The sequence below is a fragment of the Phacochoerus africanus genome, chromosome 2 (genome assembly GCF_016906955.1).
Source record: "Phacochoerus africanus isolate WHEZ1 chromosome 2, ROS_Pafr_v1, whole genome shotgun sequence".
Lineage (NCBI taxonomy): Eukaryota > Metazoa > Chordata > Mammalia > Artiodactyla > Suidae > Phacochoerus > Phacochoerus africanus.
Genome location: NC_062545.1, coordinates 105136001 through 105153800, shown reverse-complemented (window position 1 = coordinate 105153800; position 17800 = coordinate 105136001).

The following is a 17800-nucleotide window of genomic DNA, read 5'->3' as shown; positions in this document are numbered from 1 at the left end:
CAGGGGTTCTATTTTTAGTGGCTTAAATGCTGAAGTTCATCTGTGTTAAAATTGATTACCTGAAATAATCTCTCTTATTCACTTTTTTATGTGGTATTAACATTAAAATATCAGTTAGAGAGGGAGGAAAATTATGTAACCGGGGCATTCTTCATATCCATAGATACCTGTGTTTGCAATTCATATTTGTAACAGAGTCTTAGCTACAATTCTTTAAATAACATTTATCTACATTACATTAGATATTTATATAAACAGACATCGGTAGAATGTTCTCCTATATGAGTAATATTCAGGTGATTTCCAGAACCTTCTGTTTTTATTATAGACCTGATTTCATTATGACTTGAATAAAAACATTAATTGATAATTATTTTTACTCACCATATGAAAATTAATATCCCCTTTATGTTTGATGTACCTCCAAAGGGGCAGAAGAGAGTTAAGTACAAGAAAATTGCAAAAAATTTTAAAAAGAATGGAAAAATAATATATATTATTATATATAAAGTTATAATTATAAAGAACAATAGTATCTGACTCAGGGCTCAGAACTTCCTAGAAAAATATTCTGATATACTTAAAATTTTGAAATGCAATTTTAGGTAAAGAAGATCCAGAAATCAAATTGGCTCTTTTTGGGTTGTTATCCAAACACATAATTTTGAAGTCTATTATATCCTTTGGGATCAAAAGAGTCATTAAGAAACCATTTATCTCCAAGAAATATCAGTCAGAAAGCACTAAATCCAGATGGTTATAAAGTTTTATTTTAGGAAATATTCAGCGATAAAGCATATCCAATTTTAAATGAGAATTGCAAAAAAGTAGTAAAGCTATTTCATCTTAATTTAGTAAACTTTTTCCTTCTCGAAACTGAAGTAAAAAACTCAGATACAAATTTCCAAAGCCTCACTTTATAATTTAACATGAATGCAGCTTAACTTTACAAAAAATAGGATTATTTTTTTAAAAAGCTAAAGCAAAAGAGAACTGTGCAAAATGAGAAGACTCATTTAGTTCCATTTCTCTTCCCTCTGCACTGGATAAGAATATGTGTCTAAGAATATAAGAAAATGTGTCTGCTTGAGACATACAGATGATATGAATAATACTGATGGCTTTGTGGAATAGTCTGACTGTATAGATTTGGAAGGCAGTAGCTTCACATTCAAAATATCTTTGCCATTAGAAGGGGGACTTCCCATTCATATGATTTTGATAGTTTCATAAAGCAGCTGACATAGTTTATTCTTATGAACTTTTCATTTTACCTACAGGAGTCTAGTTATTTTTGCCACCCTGTATCCATTCCTACTTCCTTCTAATAATGACCTATAGTACCCTCCTCTCCCCTATTCCCATCCCATATGCTTCAAAATAATTGACCTTACCCCTGGGCTTCCAGGGAGGAGTGAATGAACAAGACTGAAAAAATAGCAAATTCCAACCACTTGATTACAGTGATTGGTTCAGGGATGGACCCAGGATCCACGTCTGGCCAACCAGGATGGGGGAAAGGCAGTTCTGGAACTAAAGTTTATGGTATCCAGGAAGCAGCTTTCTTTCACTTTATCTTCCAGGCTCGACCTGAAAATAGAGACGTGCATGAAAGTTTTCTACCCTAAATTGTTCCAGGGGCTTGAGGCATTATGGTTTCTTTTTAAATTTAAAATTTAAATTAGGAGTTGAATTGGATTTTCTCTTAAGTACAACACAACAAGGTTTTTACTGATGCGTGTTGCTGCTACAGAGCCAAACATGGGTCCACTCACCCATGTGCAGTAAAGTCAATCTACTGGGACTGGGTTGTAGTGAGGCAAAGTGCTGTTTACTACAGGGCACCAAGCAAGGGGTCCCAGCAGCTAGTGCTTAAAAAACACAAACTCGCCTAGGCTTTCAGGAAAGTTTTGTTTTGTTTTGTTTTTTCCTGCTTTTTAGGGCTGCACTTATGGCATATGGAAGTTCCCAGGCTAGGGGTCAAATTGGAGCTGCAGCTGCTGGCCTACACCACAGCCACAGCAATGCTGGATCCTTAACCCACTGAGCAAAGCCAGGGATCAAACCCACGTCCTCATGGATGCTAGTCAGGTTTGTTACCCCTGAGCCGCAAAGGGAACTCCACAGGAAGGGTTTTTAAAGACAGGTGAGGGGGGTTGGAATGGGGGTGTATGATCAGGTAGTAGACATTCTTCTGGTTGGTAGTGAGGCAACTGGGAGTCAAACATCATCAACCTTCTGGTTCCAATTAGTCTTGGGTCTGTGTACCTGTGAGCAGCATGCACTTAACTTTTTCCACCTGGTGAAGGTTTTGTCATCTCTAAAACAGCTCAAAGGACTTGGCTCAGAAGACTATCTATAGCCCTTGAGGTGGAACTAAAAGTCTTTGACATTGTTCAATGGCTAAACTGTTATTATTTTGTCTTGCTTGACTGTTTTCCTTTGCTTTTGCATTTTCTCATTTCTCTGATTAAATTTATTCTTTGGAACTCAGGGAGAGTCTAAGAGGCTAAAGTTTTTGTTTGTTTCTTTTGTTTTTTTGTTTTTTGACAAACAAGAGATAGGCAAAGGACATGGTGGGGGGTGGGTTCTTTCCCAGGAAGGCCCCATAGAATCCTGCTCAGTTATGAGAATAGAGATCAACTGGGAAGCTTGTTAAAATTACAGATTCTCAGATTCTACCTCAGATCAACAGAATCAGTATCTCTAGAATTGGAGCCTAGGGTTTGATGGTGTAACAGTAATTCAAGGTGGATTTTATAATCATTAAAGTTTGAGAAACACTCTTAAATAATTCCTTAGGACTAGTAGTTGAATGTTATTCAATTTGGTGATTAAAAAAAAGCACATATTTTAGAGCTTAAAGAGTGGATCTGGTTCAAGATCCAGCTATTATACACTGAGTAGGTGATGTATGGTAAGTGTGTAATGATAAGTACATCTAGATAAGTACATCTTTACCCTAGTTTCAAATTCCTTATCAATAAAATAGCGACATTAGTGTTTCACATATTAGAGTGTTGTTTTATGTAGTGTATGAGAAAATGTACTTAAAATTCTTAACACAGAATGTTGCACATCATGAGCACTTAATTTCATTAGAGTTTATTATATTATTGAATTTGCTAACAGATAAGGCAAACTCTTGCAAAACATTGGGAAAACAGCTCCAACTTGGAAAGCTTGAGTCCTACCTTCACTGCGGAAAGTAATTCATGGCGAATTAAACAATGGTCTGTACCCAACATTGATATAAAATGTATTAACTTTTTATTTTGAATAATTTTTAAAATATATTAATTCCTAACAAATATTTGGCTCTTGACTTCATGTGGTACTTTATTTTTCAGAGTTGATGCCATATACAATTTAACTAAATTTATTCATTTATTCAATCAATGCCTTCATTCATTGCTTAGTCAATCAGTTTGACTTCTATAGGCAAAATTAAATTGAAAGACCCTTGGTTATAAAAGGCCAAAAAGGTAGTCTGAAAAGAATCACCTTTCAGAGCTCTGGGTCCAAGGAATGTCCCAATTTGTTCTGAGAGAATCCAGAGGAAGACTAAATCTTGTTACTTGCTGTAAAGTCTGGCTTAGAAGATATTCCCTCTCATTTAGATGAATAAGTGTGAGAAAAGAATCCCTGGATAAAGTTTCATTTAACATCACCGTATAGTGGGGTGGGCAAGATGTTTAAATAGCTGAGCACACACTTCCTTCTGTAGAGGAAATTGTCTTCAGGGAGAAAGAGACTTAATTGTCTGGTTAGGAGGTAAGAGCCTAGAGCTCTGTCAACATTAAGCTGGACAACTAAAGAGTCTCAGTAATGCTTCCTTGAAGGAAAAGATGAGAGGAATTTATATTTTTGTACCTGAAAGGGAATAATAGAATAGATCAGAGAGACCAGGAGAGGAAGGGAAACAGAGGCAAGTCTGAGAGATAATGCAAGGATCTGGTTTCAGAGTCAGTGTGTCTTACCTTCTGATAATAGGGCTATGGAAAAAACCTTTTAAAGAAAATATTACAGTTGATTTACAATGTTCTGTCAATTTCTGCTGTATAAAGTGACCCTGTTCTCTCTCTCTCCACACACCCACACCCACACACACCCCCCCACACACCCCTCCTTTTTTCACATTATCATCCATCATGTTCCATCACAAGTGATTAGATATGGTTCCCTGTGCTATACAGCAGCATTTTTAAATTGGCATTTTCACATGGCTACAAGTGAATGTAAAACCGTCTTAGACCTTCTCTCTCCTTTCTGTCCTCAAGTTGATCTCAAGTGAGGTCTACCACTTATATACATACATTTTTAAAATTTTATTTTATGGCTCCATCTGTAGCGTTCCTGGGCCAGGGGTCAAATCCAAGCCACAGCTGTGGCCTGCACAGCAGCTGCAGCAGTGCTAGATCCTTTAATCCACTGTGCTAGGCTAGGGTTTGAACCTGCACCTCTACAGCAACACAGTCAGATTCTTAACCCTCTGTGCCATGGCAGGAACTTCCAGTTATACTTTTTTGTTTATTTTTAATGAGAAAAATGATTGAGTCAACATGATACCCAGTGGAATCTGATCACCCACAAACAAGATCTTGGGTCTATATATGTAATCTATTCAAATGGAAATTCACAGAAATCTTCAGAAGAGCCTTGGATCCTAATCAGGTGTGGGATTTCTAGTAAAATCCCCTACATACTCCTCTCCTTACTCGTATTTCAAATCTTAAAGTATGGCTAGGTCATAGTTCCCTGGGTTGAAATGTTGATAATGAATATTGCTATAGCTTTGTAAGCTATAAAGTAGCACGTTATAACTTATAAAGTGTATTAATTTATGGTATTTGATTTGATACACATAAGAAATCTATGAAGGAGGAAGCTAGATATTATTCCCTTGTATTATAGATGAAAATATAGCAAAATAATCAGCTCTTGCTCAGAAAATCAGGCATCTGTTCAAGGCACAGTGGATGGTAACTTGGTAACTCTAAATACCAATTCTTTTTCATTGTGTCAAATGAAATCCATGTAACATAAACTTTAACATTTTAACTTTTTTTTATTATTATTATTAATGGCTGTAGCCATGGTGTATAGAAGTTCCCAGGCTATGGATTAAATCTGAGCTGCAACTGCACACTGTGCTACAGCTGCAGCAACGCCAGATCCTTTAACTCACTCTGCTAGACCAGGAATCAAACCTGAATCTACACAGTGACCTAAGCCACTGAAATTGGATTTTTAACCCACTGTGCCACAGTGGGAGCTCCACTGTAATCATTTTTAAGGGTGCAATTCAGTGGTATTGAACACTTCTACATCACTGTGCTCCCATCACCACCATCTATCCCCGAAATCCCTTTTATCTTGTTAAACTGGAACTATAACCATTAAACAAAAACTCCCCTTACTCCTGCTACCCCAGTTCCTTTCTGTCTCTATGAAGGTGGCTACTCTAAATACCTGATATAGATGAAATCATACAGTGTTTTTCTTTTGGTGATAGATATCTTTCATTTAGTGTAATATCTTCAAGGTTCATCCGTGGTGTAGGATATATCAAAATTTTCTTTCTTTTAAAGGCTGAGAAGTATTCCATTGTATGTATATACCAGATTTTTCTTATGCATTCATCTGTCAATGGACATGTGGGTTGCTTCCACACTTTTCACTATTGTGAATAATGGGTACATTACATGGGTATATAAAAATGTTTTTAAGGGCCTACTTTCAATTTAAAGATGAATTACTTTGACTGGGAGATGGATCACCTCAGGTTCATCCTCCCAACTGCCAAACCTGGAGGGTCCATTTAAAAAAAACAAACAAATACCACAACTACTAACTGATCCTCTAGACAATAGCCAAGAACTCTCATTTACCAGTCATAGCTTATACACTTAAACCCAACTTGTCTGTGCAGTAACACAAACTTTTGACTTCATCTCCTTATCTCCTCCAAAGCATTGCCTCTAATCTTTTTGGATTTAGCATTTGTCTCTTTTTTCATTACCTTTTAGACTTCATGGTCTTGGTTGTGTTTTACTCAGTCTTGGCATATTGGTTTCCTGTGCCTCTTATAACAGATTACAACAAATTTAGTGACTTCAAGCAACAGAAATTTATCCTCCCACACTTCTGCAAGCTAGAGTTCAAAACAAACAAACAAACAAACAAACAAAAAACAACACTCTTGGGAGTGTTTGATTATCGTCCCTGGTCTACAGGTCTTTTCCTGAAACCTCACAGCTATCTACTCTGAAAACTTATGATGCAGGTGAATTTGACTTGGAAATCAACTAGGTTTCTTAAAAGAATCATTATGAGTGATTTTAGAGTTTGTTTTTAGAACACATAAGATCCAGTTAACCTTCTGATTACTTTCCTGTTCTTCTACTCTTTTTCATGGCATAACGTCCTCAAAGAGTTTTTGCATAGGTACTATATTTATTTCATAACTTCCTGTTCTGTCTTACATGTCTAGTAATTTGGTTTCCTGCCATACTCTTTCACTGAAACTACTCTTGCTTTTGTTACTAATAACTAGTATGACCACATAGATTATCATCCAAATGGGGTTATTTTAAAAGTTTAAGTATACCAGGACAACGGTTAAAACTTAATGATATTTGAGAATTAAGTGTTAGCAATGTGTCAGTGTTCATTTCTTGATTTTGATGACTTTACTATGATTAATGAAAGAGAATATCCTAGTTATAGGAAGTACTTAGTAAAGTAATAAAGGTTGATGGGGCATATGTTAGCTTACTGTGAAATACTGCTGGAAAAATTATTTGTATTATTCTTGGAACTTCTGTGAAAGTTTGAGATTATTTTAAAATTTAAAAAAATACAGTCTTCTTTACCAGAAAAAAATTTGAAAGTGAAGTAGATACTAAACTATGCTAACTACTACTCTACCTACTAACTACATGAGGGCGAGATGCATAAAGTGGGATTGTTCCTTGGATACTAAGGGGGCTTGGTTATCCTATCAATGATCACATGAACAAATTAATATTCACTATTTTATCTTTGTCTCACCAACATCTTACCAACTTTTTAACACAGCTGATTTTTCCTCCTTCCCCAATGTTTTTTCTTTTTTCTTTTCTTTTTTTTTTTTTTTTTTTTTTTTGCCATACAAATTTCTTTTGCCTGTTACTTTCCTCTAAAAGGAAACTCCTGCTTTTTTCTATTATTGGTCACCCTTTCTATGCCTGCTCATCTAGTTGTCCTCTACCCAATATCTCTGTTCTGGACTCTCTTGAGCCCCAACTCTCTGTTTACACTAAGTTACCTGTGACTTTAGGTATCATCTGTATATTGGCAATTTCTAAATTTATGTCTCCAGACCAGACCTTTCTTATCTGTTCTAGATTCAAACAGTCAGCTACATGTTGAAATCTCTTCTAGGATATAACACAGGCTCTTTAAAAATTAAACTTTTGTAGTAATAGAATGTATTACTACAAATTTAAAGACTGTTGAAGCCAGAAATTCACCTCATTCAATACACCTTCAATTATGTTTGTTGCTACTTCAAAAGCAATTTTCAAGTATATCCACTTTATTACATTTTTTAACATCACTGAATCACACATTTCCTACAGGTTTTTTTCACTTTGGCTACTTGGAATTCATTCTCTACATAATAGCAGATTGCTATTTTAATACACATAACAGACACATAACTGACACACTATTTTTATAAATATTAAATTAACAAAATTTTGATTCACTCTATTTCCTCATGCCCTGTGCTTCATAAGAAGTGACTCAGTGGTTTCCATGCCTAAAGGGAAATGAAGGTACTTATAAATATGCACATAGTGAAGATTTCTGAGATATGACACAAGGAAAATTTTCACCAGAACTGAAAATGCGAGTTCCTGTTGTGGCTCAGAGGGTTACAAACATGACTAATGTACACGAGGATGTGGGTTCAATCCCAGACCACACTTAGTGAGTTAAGCATCCAGCAATGCCATGAGATGAGCTGACGTGTAGGTCACAGATATGGCTCGGATCGGTGTGGCTGTGGCTGTGGCTTGGCTGTGGTATAGGCCAGCAGTTGCAGCTCTGATTTGAAGTTAGCCTGGGAACTCCCATATACCACAAGTGTGGCCCTAAAAAGCACACACACAAGAAAAGAAACTGAAAAGGAAGCATAAGGTTTCTATTGGACAAGACATGATACAGCAGTGGACAGAGATATGCAAGGAGAAATGAAAATATTAAGAGGTCATATATAAGTGTCCTGACACCCTTCTCTAGGGTAAAACCCTAGGACAAGAGGCAAGAGATGATATAAACCCTAGGCAGGGAGGGAGGGAAGCCAAAACCAGAGAACTCTTGGACTCTTATGCACTGTGGCTTATAGAATTCTTGCAGTGAAACACCTCAAAAGGCTAGGTATTGCAGAGGAGGAAGATGGTGGCTTGATAAGCTAAGCAGAATACTGGTGGTAAAACCTGCCTATAAAGTAAGGGATCCATTATTCCAGCATTCTGTCAGTGGGATATTTGGGGGATGTTTGAGTGGAGAGTCATTGAGTCCACCATACAATTATCATGGCCAGGTTCAGGGTAACTCCCAAATGGAGGGTGTACAGTAGACAGCCTACCTGGGGTCCAGGTGGAAGACAAGGCTGAGACTCAGAGATGTAAGAGTGACAGAGTTTAGATTGGGCCAGTTCAGTGAGGGGAATCATTGGATCCCATTGTGTTCAAAGAAAAAATTCTCAGTGTCTTCAGGTACAAACCTTGGCAATAATACCCAACAGAGTTCCCAGTAATGAGAGGGAATGAGGGAACTTGGATTCAGTGAGGATCCACATTCGGTCAGGCATACCAGGAAAACTTAGATGCTTCCACAGAAACCATGTTGAAAAGAATTGGCAAAACTCTGGCTTTTGTGAAGTTCTAACTGCTTTTCTGCAGTTGTGACAGGCAGTTAGAACTTTGAATTTCATGACTTTATCAAAAAAACAGACTAAAAAAAAACTTAGCTAAAGAGGCTGCTTTAAATGAGAAAGAAACGAGAGACTCCTTTCATTGATAAGACTGAGATTTGTCTCCTTACTCCACGAGAACCAGGATTGTAAAATAAGAGTGATCACAGACAGCAAAGAGTGCTATGTGACTCTGCCTAGGTGAGATTGTGTGTACAGTTATTTATTTTATTTTATTTTATTTTTAATTTTGGTACACCAAAATTTGAGTCCCTGAGGGGATCCTATGCACTTTGGAAACTAAACTCAATAGTATGCATTGCAAGAGGTAGCATGATCCGGCCCAACTCCAAATCCCTAACCTCTTCCTTCTACTCTTTCTTGCTCAGTGAAAAGCAACTGCACTTACCATCTCTTCTTAGATGGCTGTCTCCCAACCTGGGCCTTGTTCAGTTTTTCCCTCCAGCTGGAATAGTCTGTGTTCCTGGTATGCACTTGGATTATCCCTTTGTATCCTGTGGTTTCCGTCTAAATGTTACCTCCTTGAAGAAGATTTTTGCTATTTAAACTGTCTCTATCCTCCATCAAAGATTATGAATAATCTCTAGGTAATATGTCTGAATCAGAGTCTTAGTTTATAGCACTCATTACAATTATAATTATTATGCCAATCTGTTCTTTGTCTCCACAAGCAAAACTCCATCAAGACAGAGATCATATTCATATTGATCATTGTCGTTTTTCCAGTACCAGTTCAGTCATTTGGTATAGAGTTAATATTCAACAAGCATTTGTAAATGAAAGAATAAAACTTTATATACAGTGGTTCCTTATTAGTAATAAAGTATCTTAGATCACCATTGCATAACTTCCATTGACTTGTAAATGTACTTCCTACATTTTTTCCCTGCAAACCATATACTCCAAAAAAAAAAACTCCCCAAACTGAAATATTTACTAGTTCCAATTTTTGTCCTATATAATTCTAACCTTTACATCTTTTTGCTCATATAATGACTTCTTTTATCTGAATAGCCCTTTTCCATCTCTAAAGATTTTGGTCTTATTTATTATTTAAAGCCCTTCCCACATACCATCTTCCTCATGAGGCTTCTATGAACTTTAGCTTAATACTCAGTATTCTATTGGAATTTTGTCTTTATCTAAAGGTATCTGACTGTCTCATTTGAACTACAGTCACATATATACCTATTTGTACATAGATACACACATTTTTTCAGTTGGTGTATAAATTTATAAGATAGATTTATCCTTTTGCTTATTGGTACTCTTAGCACCATGCCTTCCGTCTTTATAAAAGGCACTAAATCTGGTTGTATATACTAAGAAAAGGAAAAAAAATTATAATGCCATCCCTCTGAAAAGTTTTTTTCTACAGCATCTGCATACTGCATATTATACCTATAACATTAGAACTACACCCAAATGACAAATTTGTTAAATTCCTATTTATATATTTTCAAGTGTATGAAAAGATTCACAAATATCCAAGGGAAAGATTGAGTGCAGAGACTTTCAGAAGTAGCACTCATTAGGCTTTTACCAAGTACTGGAAGTTGTAGTAAGGAATTTATATACATTGTCTAATTTAAATTTAAGCCCACAGGAGTTCCTGTTGTGGCTCAGTGGAAGCAAATCTGATTAGTATCCACGAGGACACAGGTTTGATCCCTGACATCACTCAGTGGGTTAAGGATCTGGCATTGCTGTGGCTATGGCATAGGACAGCAGCTACAGCTCCTATTCAATCCCTAGCCTGGGAACCTTCATATGCTGCAGGTACAGCCCTAAAAAGACAAATAAACAAACAAATAGATAAATACATTTAAGCCCACAAAATACCTCAAGAGTAGCTGTTAGAGTCAATTTCTTGAAACATCCTATTTCAGGAAGCAATAGGAACAATTAATGACAAATAAGGAGCTGCATCTACAAAATTAAAATGCTGCCATTTTTTTTTCAGAGAGTTCCATACCAAAGAACAGTTTTCACTTGAATAAAAAGAGAAGTAGCTGAGGGAAATACACTACATAGTCGAAGAATAGCATAAGAATTAAATCCTTAATATTAAGAAGGTGAGAAATTGTTCTACTAAGAGGTATTTTGTCAAACTTATATAAAGAGTCAGAATATACATTATTAGCAAAGACAAGGAAATTAAAAGACTGTCATTAATTTATAAAGAAGAATGTTAATTAATACCTGAAAGAAATCTGGGAAAAATTACTTCTGTTATTTATTTCGAGAAATCTTTTGAACTGCTAATGAGAACATTTGGGTTATCTCAGGAATAATTGCCTTAATAGTTATCGTATCAAATTATGAGTTTCTAAAGTTAAGGTGAGGGGGATAGATTAGTCACAAATGAAAGGAGAAAGAAATACAAATATGGAAATAAGATAGTGGTAAATAAAAAAATAAGATTATACTTAGTTAAATAGAAAGTAGGACAAAACCTAGGTGTTTAAAAAATACCTAATATTCAACAATTACAATGACATTTGAAGAGTTGCCCCTGACAATGAATCAGAATTTTTTTTTCTTTTTTTTCCCCACAATCTACAAGGCCAATAAAACTTCAAGGAAGCCCAATTGATGGTCCATCCTATCACATTGCTAGCGATCATACAAAATGACCTTCAGATTACAAGTGAAAATTTTATACAAACCAAAAATCCAGGCAAGTGTTACTCTGGCTGCGCAAAAAGCATCAGGCACCCAGCAGTTATATATTGCTACCTCTAATCTCTCTCTCCACTGCATTCCAGTACATTGCTCTTTTTCATTTACTCTACTTGGCAGTTAGAAGGAGTATTTGGAATCTTGCAATGGGGTCCTGCAATGGTGTCTTTTCTATCAAAGGAAATCTTGGTTACTCCATTTTGCTCTGGTTTTGCCTTCCTGTGACCCCTACCCCTCCCCTTTCCCTTTTCTCCCATTAACAATGTGTTTCAAATTAGCCAACGGGGAAGAGTGTGCGCCCTGACCTGACCAATGGGAAAGGGACAGGTAAATCATCTGCCTTAGGGATAAATAGGGGAGGGTCCTTTGTTTGGCGTGCACACTTTTTGGAGTGCCCGTGCCCTTCTGCAGAAGTAAAGAGCCTTGTCGAGATTTCTCCTTGTCCATGTGTCTCACTTTCTGACACTGATGACCTGAGCCAGAGTCATTGTAATTTCCAACAAGGGGACCATGAACAATTCAAATAAACTGAGGGTTGACACACATTGATCTGAACAGATCTTCCTTCATTTCAGAGTCAATAGATTAAAAATACTTAAATCTAAAATAAAGATAAGAATAGGTTAAAGAGACATAACAATTTTGTAGGATAATTGTCTTACAAAACCAGAAAGAGGTTCTTTCACAGAACACTGGTATTTTCAAATTTATAAAGAAATATCAACTTTCTAAAAGAGAATTGGAATATAATGAAGAAATAACAGGTTGGAATAAAAAGACAACATGATGAAATGAAGAGGGCAATGAGGTCCAAAAGGAAGAATTGCAACAAAATAAAAATGCAAGTGCACAATTAAAACCATTATTGGAGACAGTAAAAGAGTTAACTTTATAAAAAGTAGAAGCAGCAATATGAATGACAAACCTGAGAGGGTACAAAGAATGTTTAGAGAGAAAATTAGTGCAAGAAAAATAATGAGAAGTTTGATGATAGGATGGAAGTCAGGAAGCAATTTTAAGAATTACAGATACAACTTTAAAACACATCTAAAAAAATGGAAACAAATAATGAATTGAAGACAATTTCCATGAAAGAGAGGCAATGTCAACCTTTCTAGATTCCAGCTCTGAGTAAACCTCTATGGCTTTCCACTTTCTTTCAGATCTATTAATGTAGATCTCCTAAATGCATATTAATGCAATTTGCAATCTATCTTTATTATAGCATTTTAGGATATTTTAGATAGTGACTATTTCATTCTTTACTCCAAAATCCTTCTCATAAAAATATTTGCAATGAAGAGAAAAGTTTGTTTATCCATTAGCCTTTTTCTGTCTAGGTTAGACCCCAGTGATCCATTTTATTTTTCTTAGAATAACCACTTATCCATGGAGATACCATTTCTGATAGCTTCTGTGAAAGCACATTCTTTTGTAAGAGAAGATTGCATGAATTGAATATGTGAGATAAACTAGAAAGCACATTCTTTTGTAAGAGAAGATTGCATAAATTGAATATGTGAGATAAACTAGACTGTTATAAACATGTTACTTCTAGTTCTTGCCTATTATTTTAAGATGTTGGTGTTATTTACATTTCAGGAGTCATAGAATAAATATCAGCATTTATAGAGAATGGCTCTGGAATATCTTTATTTGGAATTTTTTAAAATGTGGTAGAATATACCTTAAGTCAAATTGACCATTTTAATATTTTTAAGTGTACAGTATAGCTCAGTAGTATTAAGAATGTTCACATTATTGTTCTACCATAAATATCTTCCATCTCCAGAACTTGTTTCATTTTCCAAAACTGAAACTCTGTATCTATTAACCAATTATTCCTCATTCCCCTATCTTGCCAGACTGTGGCAACCATCATTCTACTTTTTGTCTCTTCTGAATGTGACCATTCTGGGTGCCTCATATAAGTGGAGTCATGCACTATTTATTCTTTTGTGATGAGCTTATGTCACTTGGCATAATGTCCTCAAGCTTCATCCTGTTGAAGTCTGTATCAGAAGAACCTTCCTTTCTAAGGCTGAATAATCTGTTGTATGTATATACCATCTTTGGTTATTCATTTGTTGAGGAGTACTTGGATTGCTTTCACCTTCTGGCTATAGTGAATAATGCTATAACCATGGGTGCCTAAATATCTCGTCAAGTTCCTGCTTTTAATTCTTTTGGATATCTGCCCAGAAGTGGAATAGTTGGATCATATGGTAATCTGTGTTTATTTTTTGAGGAACCACCTACTGCTTTCCACAGTGGCTACACTAGTTTATATCCCCATTAGCAATGCACAAGAGTTCCAGTTTCTCCAGGTACTTGGTGTTCTCTCTCTAGATGGAATGATTATGCACTGAAGAAGATGGGAAGAACTAGGTAGACTTTAAAGCCTCACCAGTCCTATCACCAATGATGCATTGGCTTCAAGCAAATTCACTGAGCAGTTCTCTGTTTGCCCAAGAGTTAGTAAAACCTCTATTAATACACAATTTTCTCTTAAAGAATAGATTATATGCCAGCTTAATTTTTTGATAATCATAGTAATATATTGTTCAATGCCTATGTGTACCCCTGTTCTGCTGTTGATACTGCCAGAATGAAATATCTGAAGGATGGAGAGAGTTTTATATTTACTTGCTGTTGGTGTGTTGAAAGGGGAACAAAAATAGTAGGGTCTTAGCCTTGGGTTAAATCCCTAAAAACAGATCCTGATGTGAAGATTTGCATAAAGTGATTTATTATGAAGTGCTTACAGGAGAAATCACTATGGAAATGGTGGAAGAGGGAAAGGGAAAGAAGGCAAGCCAAATCTGGGTGCTATATCTAGAGTGCAATATTGTGGAGCAGTATTTCCCAAGGGAGAGTCACTTTGGCTGTTTCCTCCAGAGGAACTCTGAAAATAAGTTGGCTTATACCACAGAGTTTTCTCAATCAGGGAGTGGAGTATTTACCAGTTGTTGGTAAGATCTGACCTGGAATTTCCAACTCTCCTTTGTATGGAGGCAAAGCAAGTCCTGGCAGCCCTGAGGCAGCCCTCTGACAGACATGGGTATTGACTGGTGGGGGGTAGAAACCACACTGGGCATGTGCATGATAATGATGGAAGGATCCAGAGAGAGACGGTCTCTGATACAGATGTCAAAAAAGGCAACAGGTATCCTGAAGATGGGAATAGACAGGCAGGGGTTGGGGTCATATGCATTTCATATTAGTCATTTCATAAAAATAACGTGAAGAAAGAACTTTGTATCAAAACTTTATTTATTAAACAAAAAATGCACCATTGGAATAACATTTCTATAAAAAAATGAATATGAGACTGTTCTACAGTGATTACAAAACCCCTTTTTCCTCATGTAGTAGTATACAAGATCGTGTGTAGAAACAGTCATTGTTTTAAACTGTAAGCAAGTTCCCTTTCCCATAGAACAAGATTTACACTTAAATATTGCAATCACTAGTCTAATTTGGTTAACAATGCTAGAGTCTGACAATTTCAAGAAACTCTTTGTAAACTCAAAATACCTTTTTTTTTCTCCTTAAGGCATTTTGTAGCAACAAAAAATTTCTTTTTCCACTAAGGCTAGTTAAAGCTGTAGTATACCCATTTCTACCAAATAAACCTACCACTAGCCTACTAACAATTTGTTTGCATTGCAAAGCCCTTTGACAGAAGAAGTAGCATTGATCTGTAAAATGCTATCAGAATATGGTAGGTTTGGTATGATCTTGTTTGAATGATCCTGGAAAGGGAGAAGGCGGCAATTATGATGATTCAGTGGAGGCTTTGCCTGGGTGTCTCCTCATACTCAGCAGTGGACAATTCATTTCCAAAGCAGTCCCTCTGAGATATGGAACACTGCAGCTTTAACAGCCATATCTAGATTCCCAACCAGACCTCCCTTTGTATCATAAATTATCCAAAAAGAAGCCACTCTAAATAATAAATTAAATATTACTTATAAAAAGTACACCCCGTACCCACCCACCCAGCCCCCAAACAAGCTGACAATTCACAAAGTTCAGAATTGCCAGGTTTACCCTACGAGAATAAAAAACAGCATTTCTCCTCCTCCCTAACATTCCTTTCTCGCATCTGAGAACACACTTTCAGCACACAGTGGGATCCCTTGGCCCATGCATCCATGTTTGCGACATCATGTAGAGTTTTGTTGTTGCTCTCCAACCAACAAAAAAATCACAGGATGACAATGTACAGAGGCTCTCTACCGAGAGCAGGAGAAGAAATCCTTCCGAGAGTGCAACTAGAAGCCCACCAAGTGAATGTTATCCAAAGGTGGCAACAGAGAGGCCAGATGTGGGCGTGACATTTGCACTCTGGTACAACCCCACTGACCAGGATAGACTCAGGCATTTCTTTTCAGAATCAGTACCTTTGGGAAGCAGGTGTTTGGATGGAAGGTTATTCTGAGGCATGAGAGTGCAGATCTTCTAATGCAATGGAGTATCATGCAAAACATCTATGATTTTTCCAAACTCTGATTCAGTTTGAAACATTGGAATCTAGTGAAAAGCGTTTTGTACACTATTAAAATGATTTGTGAAAGTTACCAGAGAAATACCAATTATGAGTAAAATGTTGCTTCGAAAGTAATTTTACAAAAGAGATTATAGACAACTGCCCTGCAGCTCTGGAAATGTGTGGGTTCAGTATTGGGCATATGGGTTATAAACTGGCTAGGATGCCAACCTCTGGTCTTAGGGGTGGTCTGCAGTCAGATGAAGTAAACTGGTTGAGAAAAGAGAGCAACTTTGTTCCACATTGATTTTAAAGTTTCAATGATTTTTTTTTAGAAATACTGTAAAACTAAGGAATTTTTTCCATTTTTCCCCCCATTCACATGAACTAGAAATGGAACTTCTAAGACTATAAGAAGTCTGAGTCTAAAACACAATTTTATCTCAAAGGTAAGGTGCTCTCTTTAGAAGTGACCTTTTGGGGTTAGAATTACAGCAGCCACATAGGAGATTTTATTAAATTTGGAGATAATCTTAAGATCTCCCTTTCAACAAAGTCAATAGACAAGCATATCAAAAGAGTAACTAAGAATGAGCAACGATATTTGAGCATAGACCCTAAACACTTCCAGAAAGACCTGTACTTAGATTCTTCACTGGAAAAGCCAGTGAGTGTCAGACTTTACAGTTTCCAACTGTTGTCTGGAATGAGCTCTTATTTTATAGCCCTGGCCTATGCAGAAGACTAAGACATATTCGTCATTTTGAATTACCCTTATTTTGAAAAAAAATGATGTTATACCCAATTCCTCATGGGAAGCCTTAATAAATTCACCTCTTATATACCCAGTTTGATATTTTTTCCCCAGATGGTTCAATTGTGTATGCATTTTATAATACCCAAATGTAAATTTCCATTATTTAAATATTCTAGAAGCTTATAGCTCTGTTCTACAAAGACGTAGTAGCTATGACTGGTTTCTTATTGAATGTGAGTCACAAAGAAATATTGACCTTTTGGCTACAGCATCCTCCAAATATGCTTTATGCATTTTGAGCTATCTGCATTTGGGGTAGTTTAGCAAATGCAGAAATTTCTAGAGGAAAGAAAGTAGCTTTGTTATAAGTATGAAATATAAGAGAAAAATACTGAACTTTTTCAAGAGGAGGCTTCTTGCCTGACAATTCAGCATAGTGCAGGGGAGGCCTGAGCATGCCCTGCCAAGTTTTATTTTCTTCTCTTCCAGGGAGAAATGACTCCTGGTGACAGAACTGCTGGTTGGCTGACAAGCATTGCCCCATGGGAGTCAGAGAGATTTATGAGCTTAAAGAGCCTGGTATGTCATGAACTAGACTTGGAGTGGGAAAAAAAAATGAAGGCTATCTTGTAGTATTTACAGGTTTCTTCTTGTCAAGAGATCCAGAGCCTTAGAAATTAAAAAGTTACCTGTAAACTTGGGCAGGCAGTTGTACATACATGTGAACTATTTGAGAAGATGGGCAGCAGAGTGGTACAGAGTTGCAGTAAAGTCATTTCATATTAAAACCATTGGGTAAAATCTCCCAAGAGTCTCTTGTGATTCTACTATATATTCACTGCATGGAGCTAAGACTTATTAGCATTGCCAATTACTAAAATAAACT